The sequence below is a fragment of the Leopardus geoffroyi genome, chromosome A1, assembly GCF_018350155.1.
Source record: "Leopardus geoffroyi isolate Oge1 chromosome A1, O.geoffroyi_Oge1_pat1.0, whole genome shotgun sequence".
Lineage (NCBI taxonomy): Eukaryota > Metazoa > Chordata > Mammalia > Carnivora > Felidae > Leopardus > Leopardus geoffroyi.
This window is the reverse complement of record NC_059326.1, coordinates 150,311,725-150,324,585: the sequence shown is the minus strand read 5'-3', so window position 1 is coordinate 150,324,585 and position 12,861 is coordinate 150,311,725.

Here is a 12,861-nt window from a genome sequence, read left to right as displayed (position 1 = left end):
CAAAGATCACATTTGAGTAAATTTCCAAATGAAATGAGTTAGGGAGGTATCAGTTAATCTTGGAAAGAGCAATCCAGGCACAGGAAAAAGCAGATATACATGGGAGCCTGAGGTCTTAGCGGAAGAATCAGTGTAGCTAGAAATGAGGGCTTGGCAGAAGAATTAAGGTTTTAGAGGGAAAGGTGTGAGTGCTGGGGCCAAAAAGTCGAGGGAGGAACATTGTTTAATACTTTGTAGGCCATTCCAAGGATATCAGTCTTTTTCTCCGTGAGCTGGAAGCCACTGGAAGAGAATCTGAGGGAATTTTAGTCTTCTCTTTAACAATTGTAATGCTCTGAGGATTTTTTTTACTGGTGATATTAAGGAACTATAATTCAATTATTTTTGTAAGTAGATTAAAACCTCCTAGTTGCTCACTTTATGTAGTATGAGGTATAAATTTTAAAATAGATCCCTTTATATTAAATCTGCCAGGCTGCAGATAACTTATTTTTGTTTCTGGAAGCTGGAAATTGAATTAACCAATTTCAGTGAGCCCACAGCATTTCACTAGCAGTTCAGAAACTTATCACGAAGTAGGGCCAGGGTGCTATCTAGTTGATATGCTTTACACGTTAAAGAGATTCAATTAGTAATCGGGCTCAATGAAAAATTTCTAAGTTTTAGCAGGAAATACATAAACTCCAGAAAAGATGTAAAGGAAAAATATTTTTAAAATCACAATTTAATATGAAAGTTTTCTTTTTACCAGTAAAAGTTTTGGAGTCTTTGTAATACTTATGAGCAATTATTTATTGTTTACCTAGTTTAGATACGGAATAAACTCTTTGTTTATTGTCTTTATCGCTCAGCTATTATTTTTTCCTAATGTTATTATTATATATTAACATCGCCATTCCTATTGTTAATAGTAGTATCTTCATTTTAAAGAAGTGAAAACTCAAGCTTAAATTTAAAGAGGTCAAGTAATTTTTACAGTGAAGAGCTAGTTCCCAACCTGGTTATGCTGAGCCTAGAGTCCAAGTACTATGGTAAACTGCCTCTGCTTTATAAAGTTAACTTTGGCAAACTTAGAAATCAAGTCGGAAAGCTATTATGCAGGCAGCATTTAATGCTATGATTATAACATACTGCTTGTGTATGGGCGACACATAGTAGGAGTCCATAAAATTGTAGTTCCCTCACCATTTCTTCTCATAACTGGTAAAAACACTTCTTATTCTAAAAAGAGCAAAGGAGACTGCACATGGAGTCTATTTAAAGAATGTACTTCTTTTTTTGTAAACACTTCTACAGTATTGGGCATCATTTCATAGGGAAATGCACTCCTCCTGTTGATGCTTATAGTATTTCTCTACAACAACAGTGTAGACTGTACCCACATAATGGTAATTTTAGAGTGGAAACATATCAATCGCAATTTGTACATACATTTTTGGAAGACATTGTGTGCCACACAGTGTCTCCTAGGAACGTGTTTGCAAGGAAATTAAATGGTGTTCTACAAGAAGTGTTAATGAATGTATCACCACTGTGTTCTATGTACCTTGCACTCAAACTCCTTGCAAAACTAGACTTTGACATGTATAAATTTGACAACTCTGAACCATCTGGAATCCTGACCCCTATTCCAAAAGATTCCTCTTTTGTACAAGTAGAACTAGGCTCTCTCTCTCTCCCTCTCTCTCTCTCTTTGGTATAACTTATTCTCACCTTCCATCTCCATATTTTAACTTTGGGTCGTGTCAAGTCATTATTAGCTTTTCCCCTCAATTACCCCATTCAAACACTGGAAGCTACAGAAATTGTAACCTGGGTCTAATACCATCCTCAGAGTCCATGTCATGGGACTAACTTATAATGAGATCTTTTTGGCTTCTCCAGCAAAACTAAATCTTCTTGGATAATATCCAAGACATATCTGTCTTTTTTCAAATTCTGCTCTAGAGAATGGATGCAGTGGTACAAATGTAGACAACGGTAAATACATCTCCAGCTCCAGGAAAACAGTAACTTTAATTAAATATTAATTTGTTGCCTATAATACTTTGCAGGTTTTAAAGAGATTTCAAATATATTATCTCATTCTTCACAGAAGTCCGGGGTAATAGATAGAATAGAAACTATACTCACATTTTACCCACAAGGAACCTAAGACTCTGAGACAATAAGCAACCTGTCTAAAGTTAGACACCTGGAAAGAATTGAAGATGGTTTCAAGCTGAGGATTTCTGACTCTTATTCCAGAGCTCTTCTCACCACACCATTAAGTGAAAGAGTTGAAGTGAGGTCACTCATAAATTTGTGGTTAAAATATAATATTTTCTTTGGGGCCAAATACACAAAGAGATCTTGGAGTCATTCCTTATTTGGCAATACACATTTTTCCTGCAACTGCCAAAGTTTCATTCTGCTGAGAGTTTTCTCTGTTTCATTCTCAGTTTTCTCTCAAAGTTTCAGTCTGCAGTTTTTTTCTGGAAGATTTTTTCAGAGTATCAAAAACTTGAAAATTATGAACAACAAAGGGAAACTAGCCCAACCAGCTATAGAACAATATTATAAAATTAAGAATAATTTAAAAAATATAGTGCTGGCACAAGATTAGCATGGATCAGTTCAAAAATGGACCGATATATATTAAATAATTTAATATATTCCAAAGGAAATAGCAGTGGAAGAGTTAAATTATTGGAAAATTGGTATTGTAAAAATTATCCATCTTCCTTATCCATCTCACAACGGTGAGTTAAATATATTCCAAATGGATTAAATAATTAAAATACATAGGTAAGAATTTAACAAATTGATGTTGCTGAGTATAGTTGCCCAAATTGTAGACTCAGCCCAGAAGTTATATTCACATTGACTAGCACACCCTCTTGGATGAGAAATGTTAGCACCTTGTGACTGGTTTTTGGTTGGGGAAGAATTTTTTAAATGAGAAAGATGTATAAAAATTACCTAAAAAGAGACTGATAGAATTGACCACATAAACACATTTGAATACTATATGTAAAATATCATAAAATTAAAAGACAAACAAGAACTGGTAAAAACATCTGCCACAAGTATGATAATATCATAGGATTGATGTATGAAATATACATATACATGTAATGACAGACATCAAATTTATCATTACAATACCCAAACCCCAAAACACTATTCATTACTTGTATAAGTTAGGGTAATGCTAAAAGGTATAACAGAAAGACTAAAAAATGTAAAATGGCTCAAACATGATGGAAGCAAATGTTCTTAAATTTTTTTTTGTACCAGGGCCGTGTTAGCAGTCTGGTGAAACTTCGGACCTCTTTTCAGAATAATGTTTTTAAAATACATAAAATAGAATGTAAAAGACTCCAAAAGAAACCAATTAAATTGAAGAGGAGCAATAAAATAGTAAAAGAACATGTGATATAATAAGAAAGGTGCTTCTTTATTAACATATTCAATAACAAAATATAGCAGCAGGTTTAATTAATACCACAGTTTCAAAGTTTTGAAGAGTATGAACTAAATTTCACATATCTGCTGCAATTGTCGTGTGATAGAAAAATACCTCTCATAGGCACTAATACGACCAGTTTGTTGCCTATTTTCATAAATTGAAGTTAAGACAATGGTGAAAATAATAGTTTTTCTCATTTCAAGTTCACTGACACCTCCCACCACACACCCGAATTCTAGCCATGGACCCCTTAGAGATCTGTGAGCCTTAACTGAAAGAACTGTTGCAAAAGAAGTTTATTTCTTGCTCGTGTTGTGCCCCTGCATGGGAAGGCAGAGGAGTGGGTTCAGGACCCAGCTAAAGAACGTCTCAGGGAGTGATGCAGGAACTAGCACATTCAATACGTGGCTTTCAAAGTTTCCATCATTGTTCCCATCTCAGCCAGCCCAAAGACAACATGCACAGATACTTGTGAGAGAATTTTATGGGCCATGGCTGGAAATGGCACACCTCATGTCTACTCATATTCTACTGACTAGAACTTGGTCATATCACCACACCTATCTGCAAGGGAGGTGGGGAAATATAGGTAAGCTGTGTGAACAGGAAGAAGAGGAAAGTATGGGCTTTGATGAGTAGGTGGTAGCCTTTGCCAAATCATCTATCAAATTAGTAATTTCATTTTTTTTTATATTTTTTTTCAACGTTTATTTATTTTTGGGACAGAGAGAGACAGAGCATGAACGGGGGAGGGGCAGAGAGAGAGGGAGACACAGAATCGGAAACAGGCTCCAGGCTCTGAGCCATCAGCCCAGAGCCTGACGCGGGGCTCGAACTCACGGACCGCGAGATCGTGACCTGGCTGAAGTCGGATGCTTAACCGACTGCGCCACCCAGGCGCCCCAGTAATTTCATTTTTAATGACTGTATGCAATGAGGTAAAGTTTAGAGTGAAGAAATTAGAACTGTTGTGGCAATAAATTATGTAAAAAAACATTTTGGAGAGAAAGCCATCAAGATGGATCAAGTGTTTTAAAATCGTTCAAACTCCTTTATCCATTAATTGAATTTCTATGAATTTTTCTCAAGCAGCAACGTGGATGGAACTGGAAGGTATTATGCTGAGTGAAATGAGTCAGTCAAGTAAGGACAGATATATGTTTTCACTCATATGTGGATCTTGAGAAACTTAACAGAAGGCCATGGGGGAAGGGAAGGGGAAAAAGTAGTTACAGAGAGGGAGGGAGGCAAACCACAAGAGCTCTTAAATACAGAGAGCAAACTGGGGGTGGATGGGGGTTTGGGGGAGAGGGGAAAATGGGTGATGGGCATTGAGGAGGGCACTTGTTGTGATGAGCACTGGGTGTTATATGTAAACCAATTTGACAATAAACTATATTCATAAAAAAGAATAAAATATAAACTAAAGGAAAAATTGTGCACAAATTGTCCATAGCAGCATTAATTTAAATAAAAAATATTATTAATTATAAAAGATATATGTACTTACAATAACCAAAATAAATTAGCAGTGTCAATAAAATTGAGGTACATCATCATATCATAGACTATTGTGTTTATGAGTTCTAATAAGTAATAGCTGAAATTTCTTGAATACTTATAGATGTTAGGCATTTTGCGGATCATTTTACATGCCTTAAGTCCTCACAATCACCTAATGAGATACTTTTTTTTTAATCTCATTTAATGTGAAAACTCTGATGTCAGGAAGACTGTTTTGCTGAGGATTATACACCTATGGTTTAGTCTCTCTTTTCTTCCTTACTAAATTCCATTTTCTTTTCTTCACTAGTAACAGGTCTCCAATTTTATTTGAGTTTACAATGTGCTCAACCACCAGACTAACACAATTGAGGCTGGCCACATGACTAATTACAGTCAATGCCATTTAAGCAGAGATTGGTATTCCTAAGGAAGACTCCACTAGAATGGGCCTTTTTCAGTCTTTTGACCCTCATCTTTCTCCTTTTCTTTTCCCAAAGAGGCAGGGAAAGGCTGTACGTGTAGTAGTCGTAACCATGGCTGAAAGCCACCAGCTAAGAATGGCAGGACAGGAGGCTAGAAGAGGCCTGGACCTTGAGGCAATTCTTATGGACTGCACCATCCGAGGTTTGGAAAGTCCCTTATCTAAGTTTGATTAAGTCACAGAAGTTAAATTGTTAGTAAGTGCTGCCAAACACAATTCTATTTGATGCAAATGGTCAGTGGAAAAGTCAAGACTTAAGCCCAGGTCTATTCCAACCAAAGACCTTTTAAGTATTAGTATACATTGATTTTGTGCTTAAAAGTGTTAACTTTGAAAAGTAAGATGTTAAAATTGTGTATGTGGTATGATATCAACTATATTAATATGCCTAGAAAGAAGACTGGAAGAGCCGCAAATTTTAACAATGGTTATCTCTGGGTGGCAGGATTATGAGGGTTAATTTTAAAAATAGCTTTATAGGGAGATTTTATTATAATAAATGTAATATGTGCTTATTGTGGATAATTTGCAATTTAAAGGACAGAACAAAGGAAAATGTAAAATGTACTACCTTACAATTTTCCCTACACTTATTTATTTAAATTGTATATACTATTTTATATCCTGCTGTTTTTACTTACTATTATTATAAGCATTTATCATTGTTCTCAAATATTTCAGAAATACCATGTTAATGGCTGCCTATTATTCTAGCATTTGGATGAGTACAAATTGTTTAAATATTCTTCAGTTGTTACAATTTTAATGAGCTTAAAATTTTCAATAATAGGAATAATGCTCTGGGAATACCTGTGTTTATAAATCTTTGTCTGTTTTACTGACAGTTTTCTTAACGTAAATTCTCCAAAGTAGGACTTCTGAGAATCTTGTTGTTGTTGTTGTTGTTGTTACAAACTTTTTAATAGGTACTTGGAAAATATTGCAAAAATACTGGCACCAGGTGTCTATGAGCATTCCATCATTTACAGGCCTTGAGAGTGTCCTCTTGCCTTTATTCACCTCCAGCCGATTACAAAAACACAATTGGTTAGATGGATTTCCAGAGTATGTTATTTTATGTTAATTAAAATATCCCTTGCAAAATGGTGAGGGAATTACTGATTGAGCCAAAAATACTTATAATTTGTACATAAAGGGATCATACAAAAATAACAGAGCTGAAATTTCTCTGACTTCTGGTAGGAGTTCTTTGTCAGCCATATTATAAAGTAATTCAAAGATGACATAACATAGAGTAAGAAGACGTTAAGAACAGAACATCATTCATAGCCAACCTTCCTCTAAATGTACATATTTTCCTTGAAATAGCCAATGAAAATGGAAGATATATATGCATATAGATAAGTAGATATTTCTACACTGAGCTTGTATTTTTTAAATTTTTAATTAATGAGGTGCATGGTCAAAAGTCCAGGGAGTACTTTTTAAAATTAAGTAATTTATATTACTGGTTCTATTTTTTTTTTTTAAATAGACTTTATTTATTTATTTATTATTTTTTTGGGGGGGGGACAGAGAGAGACAGAGCATGAACGGGGGAGGGGCGGAGAGAGAGGGAGACACAGAATCTGAAACAGGCTCCAGGCTCTGAGCCATCAGCCCAGAGCCCGACGCGGGGCTCAAACTCACGGACCGCGAGATCGTGACCTGGATGAAGTCGGACGCTTAACCGACTGCGGCACCCAGGCGCCCCTACTGGTTCTATTTTTAAGATAGTAATTCCTTATTTCAAATATAAAGTTTCCAATAACCTAAAAATAATTATTTTCTCAGAAAAGCCAAATCCTAATTCTATAATACATGTTCAATATATGTGCTTTGAAGTGAGCCAATATTTCATATGGCCAACATAGGCAATATGTATTTCCATCTGTCTACATTATTGACACTTCCCCATTTTTCAGAATTGTACATCAGTTGCACAGAGTTGGATTAATCATAACCTATAGTTCATTATGTTCTCTCATTATCAGTCTAGGCATGTCCTATGTTTTAGTATTATTTAATTATTATTTTAAATAGTAAAATAAACAGTTAAGAACCCACCACACAAAACAAAAGCTAGACACTGGACAATAATCTTACTTATGATTTTCTCCAACAGGCCATTCTTTTGCCATCCTATGGTTTTGTTTTTATCAGGATGTCAACAGACTTTTCACATTTTGTTTTATAAACAGTGTCTCCATGTGTTCAAATTTTGAAAACCATTTTTAATCTTCATTTTAATTTTCAAATGAATACTTTGGTTGGTTAGAAGTGAAATGGTAAAGGTTTTTTTTTTTTTGTTTTTAGTTTTGGTTTTTCTGTTCTATAACCTAATCTGATGTAATATTTGAAATCCAATCCAAGTAAATAGTCATAAGCATGTTGGACAGGTTTTGGTGGCTTTGTAATGGAAATCATATAAATGGTGTCCTTTCTGCTATAGAAAGTATAAAATTGCTGTGAATCGTCCCATTGGATCTAAAGCAGTGAAAGTTAAAAAAGGGCTTATAACAAACAATAGGCTTGTTTTAATTAAGTTTGTTAAATTTTATTAAACACCCACCAGGCAGGATATATAGAGTTTGGCATTGGTGGTGATGGTGGTGGTGGTGACTCAAAATGAGTAGGATAATGACTTCTCCCTGAGAACTTTAAATTCTAAGAAGGAACCTAGAAACAGAACCATACACATATTGACACTCAACGTATGAGAGAGGTAGGAGATTAGGCCAATGGGGAAAAGATGAGTTATTCAATATGTAGTATTGGGATAATTATTAAATAATAATTGAAATTATTATATAATAAGAGAAATTATAAGGATTTTTATCTGTAAAATAAGATTGTATCTGTATATCACACCAATAAAAAAATTAATAGAAGAGAGACACACCTGTGATTCAAGAGAAAATGACGGTAACATGGAAAATGTGACATTTAATGTAAACCTTCAAGGCTGAGTGGGATTAAAATAGGTCTAAGAGATGGAGGTGGAAATATGGGAGGAGTTTTTCCTAAAGGTTGTTTTCAAGCAAGGTGACTAGTGCTAGCACCGAAAAGTCCCATGTCATGGGAAAAGGAAAAATCAGGACAGTTGTTTACCTACAAAAGGAGAAATGGTAGCCATACTTTCCATACCATTCCTCCCAGTTTCCTAAATAAAGAAGCAAACACACAGTTCCATAAACCCAAACTGAACTCAGCCTTCCCTGCGCCTACCACCTTCTCCGTGAGAAGGGAGATTTAAGATTCCTTAAGTTCCTTGTCCTTCTCTGTTGCCTCCAGCAGTGTTTCTGTTGAAGCTTACTCAGGCCTTAAACCCTTCCACTGCTAAGATGTCAAATTTGGACCTTTCTCTGATGACTACTTCTCATTCTCTTTGGAGTTGGTCATCTATCTCTACCTGTGTTATTTTGTATTCACCTCTGCCTTTTACTATCCATGTGAATTAAGCAATAGAGTTAACTTCTCTGAACATGTTTTCTCAGCTGGAAAATGGGAGTTAATATTGCCTTCTATTTTATAGGGTCCTTGTAGAAGTAAACTGGATCACCCATGAAATAGTGTTTTAAAAAAGGAGCAGGTTTCAGAATGATATGTTCAGTATGATCATACTTGGTTTTTTTTTTGTTTTTTTTTTTTAATTTTTTTTTTTCAACGTTTATTTATTTTTGAGACAGAGAGAGACAGAGCATGAACGGGGCAGGGTCAGAGAGAGAGGGAGACACAGAATCAGAAGCAGGCTCCAGGCTCTGAGCCATCAGCCCAGAGCCCGACGCGGGGCTCGAACTCACGGACCACGAGATCGTGACCTGGCTGAAGTCGGATGCTTAACCGACTGCGCCACCCAGGCGCCCCTAATCATACTTGTTTTTAAAAAAAAACATATCGAGTATGTCTTTGTGTATTAATGTTTACAAGTGCACTAAAAAGAAAAAGAAAACCAAACTCTTAACAATGATTACCTTCCATAAAGGATATGAAAACCGAGAGACATGTTAAGTAAACTAGTTTTGTGAATATTATGCAATAAAGTTAGGTTAAATTAAAACATAAATGAAATCAGTACAAAAATGAACAAACATTAAGACTTCACAGGGGGAGTTGGCACTTGAGTCTCGAAGAATGCATGCTCCTTATGTGGAAAATAAGAAAAGGAAGGGTTTCCCAGCACACGGAGTAGTGGGAGCTACAGAGTTGATAGGGCTGTGTTGCCAGGACCCTCCAGAAATCTTGAATGATGAGGGGATGGGTACAGATAGATGTGAGTGTGTGGGGTGGGGGGGAGGGTCACAAGACAAGAGGCTGGAGAGTTGGCCAGGGCTGGACCTGGGTGTCCTTTGAATGTCATCCTCAGGATTATGAACTTAATCCTCATAGTAATGGGAGAACTTTGAGGGGTAATACAAATGGGAAAAATAATAGAAGCTTGCATTCTAGAATGCTTCTGTGTTGAGGATTGAGGGGGGTGGGCAAGACTATAGATTTGAAAAGGAAATCAGAAACTTCTAGTAGTCACAACAAGAGTTGAAAAGGGCCTGAGTTATCACCACTGAGACCAAATAATATGTCAATTTTATGCTGTGACTAATATTAATAGCTAGGATTCATTGAGATATTTGTTTATGGCTAATATTTATTTAGCCAAGCTTATATTGGATAAGAATTATAAATGGCTATGTCATTTATTTCACATAAGAACTCTGTAAGATAGGTACTATTAATATTACTAATATATAAATGAGGAAACCAGGACTCGGAGGGGTTAGGATAGTTGCCCAAGCACACCTAGATAATAAATGGTGTGGCTAGGATATGAATCCACCCCGCTTGGTTGCTTGGACACTCTTTTAAATAGTCATAAACCCTTAAAGGGTTTTTAGTGTCAGAGAAAATAAGCATGGAAAAATTTCTTTAAGACTATTGCAGTAAGGGAGAGAGATTGAACTCAACTCCACTCGGGGGAAAGCAGAGGATTTTTAAGTGCTGGTGTAAGTCAGTGAAAAAAAATTCTGAGGGATAATAGCGGGAATGTTGGTTAATGTGAGTAGGTAATCTGTGTTTTTAAATTGTTGCATATTGAAGTTATGCTCTACCTTCTCACCAAGGATGGGATATAGAGGTGCTACATCCTTTGATGCTTACATTTCTATGTGTTGGCTCTCAGGTCCTTGAGAAAGACATTCCTGTGTTGTAAAATTGGTAAAAGTCTGGAGGAAGTTTTATATCTTGAAAAGGCAGAAAAAGAACTTAGAATTTCATTTGTGAAACTCAATGCTCTAAGAGAAAAGATGTCAGAAAACCTAGAGTCAAGAAGAAGCCTGTCTAAAGATCTATAGTCTGAAAACTATAGAACTCTTCTGAAAGAAGTTGAAGAAGACACAAAGAAATGGAAAAACATTCCATGCTCATGGATTGGAAGAGCAAATATTGTTAAAATGTCTATATTACCCAAAGCAATCTACACAATCAATGCAATCCCTATCAAAAATTTTCACAGAGCTAGAATAAATAATCCTAAAATTTGTATGGAACCAGAAAAGAGCCAAAGTAATGTTGACAAAGCAAAGCAGGAAGCCTCACAATTCCAGACTTCAAGCTGTATTACAAAGCTGTAATCATCAAGACTGTATGTGCTGGCATAAAAACAGACACATAGATCAATGGAACAGAACAGAGAACCCAAAAATGGACCCACACCTGTATGGCCAACTCATCTTTAACCAAGCAGGAAAGAATATGAAATGGAAAAAAGTCTCTTCAACAAATGGTGCTGGGAAAACTGGATGGTGACATGGAAAAGAATGAAACTGGGCTACCTTCTTATACCACACACAAAAATAAATTCAAAATAGATGAAAGACCTAAGTGTGAGACAGGAAACCATCAAAATGCCAAAGGAAAACACAGGCAGCAACCTCTTTGACCTCAGCAGTAGCAACTTCTTACTAGACATGTCTCTGGAGGCAAGGGAAACAAAAACAAAATTGAACTATTGGGACCTCATCAAGATAAAAAGCTTCTGCAAAGCTGAAGGAAACAATCAACAAAAGTAAAAGGCAGCCTATGGAATAGAAGAAGATATGTGCAAATGGCATATTGGATAAAGGGCTACTATCTAAAATCTATAAAGATCTTACCAAACTCAACACCCAAAAATAAATAATCCAGTTAATAAATGGGCAGAAGACTTGAAAAGACATTTCTCCAAAGAAAACATACAAATGGGTTGACAGACACATGAAAAAAATGCTCAACATCGCTCATCATTAGGGAAATACAAATCAAAACCACAATGAGATACTGCCTCACATCTGTCAGAATGGCTAAAATTAATAACTTGGCAAATTAAAGATGCTGGCAAGGATGTGGAGAAAGGGGAATCCTCTTACACTATTGATGGAAATGCAAACTGGTACAGACACTCTGGAAAACAGTATGGAGGTTCCTCAAAAAGTAAAAAACAGGACTACCCTATGACTTAGCTATTTCACTATTACACATTTATCTAAAAGATACAAAAATACTGATTCAAAGGGGTACATGCACCACAATGTTTACAGTAGCTCTATCAACAATAGCCAAATTATGGAAAGAGTCCAAATATCCATCGGCTAATGAATGGATAAAGAAGATGTGGTATATATATACAATAGACTATTACTCAACCATCAAAAGAATGAAATCTTGCCCTTTGCAATGATGTGGATAGAGCTAGAATGTATTATGCTAAGTGAAATAAGTCAGTCAGATAAAGACAGCATATGATTTCACACATGTATGGAATTTAAGAAACAAAACAGATGAACTTTGGGGAAGGGAAGGAAAATGAAGGTAAAATAAAGAAGGAAACAAACCATAAAAGACTCTTAACTATAGTGAACAAACTGAGGGTTACTGGAAGAGAGGTGGGCAAGGGTATGGGTTAAATGGGTGATGAGTATTAAGAACAGCCCTTGTTGGGGTGGGCACTGGGTGTTACATGTTAAGTGAGGAATCACTAAACTCTACTCCTGAAACCAATATGACACTATATGTTATATCTTAACCAACTTGAATTTAAATACAATCTTGGAAGAAAAAAAAAGATAAAAACATGGGGTCCCCTGTTCAACAATTATTGAGCCCAAGAGGCAAAAGAAGAGCATTAAAACAAACATAGGACCGTCTAAGTGCAGGGCACTGTGTGACTGCATAGGTTGTCAGTGCTCATGAAGCTGGCCCTGTCCTTAAGTTCATGCTTTCAACCTTTAGGTGGGCTATATTCCCTCTCTCCTGAATACGTTATTAAATAAGGAGGTCCCTGGGGGTACCCAGAGTTCTTAAGTGGTTATCAATTGACCATTTTTAATGCTCGGAAAAAAGAAACTTTCTCACAGACAGGATTTGGATATTTAATCCTACCTGTATCACA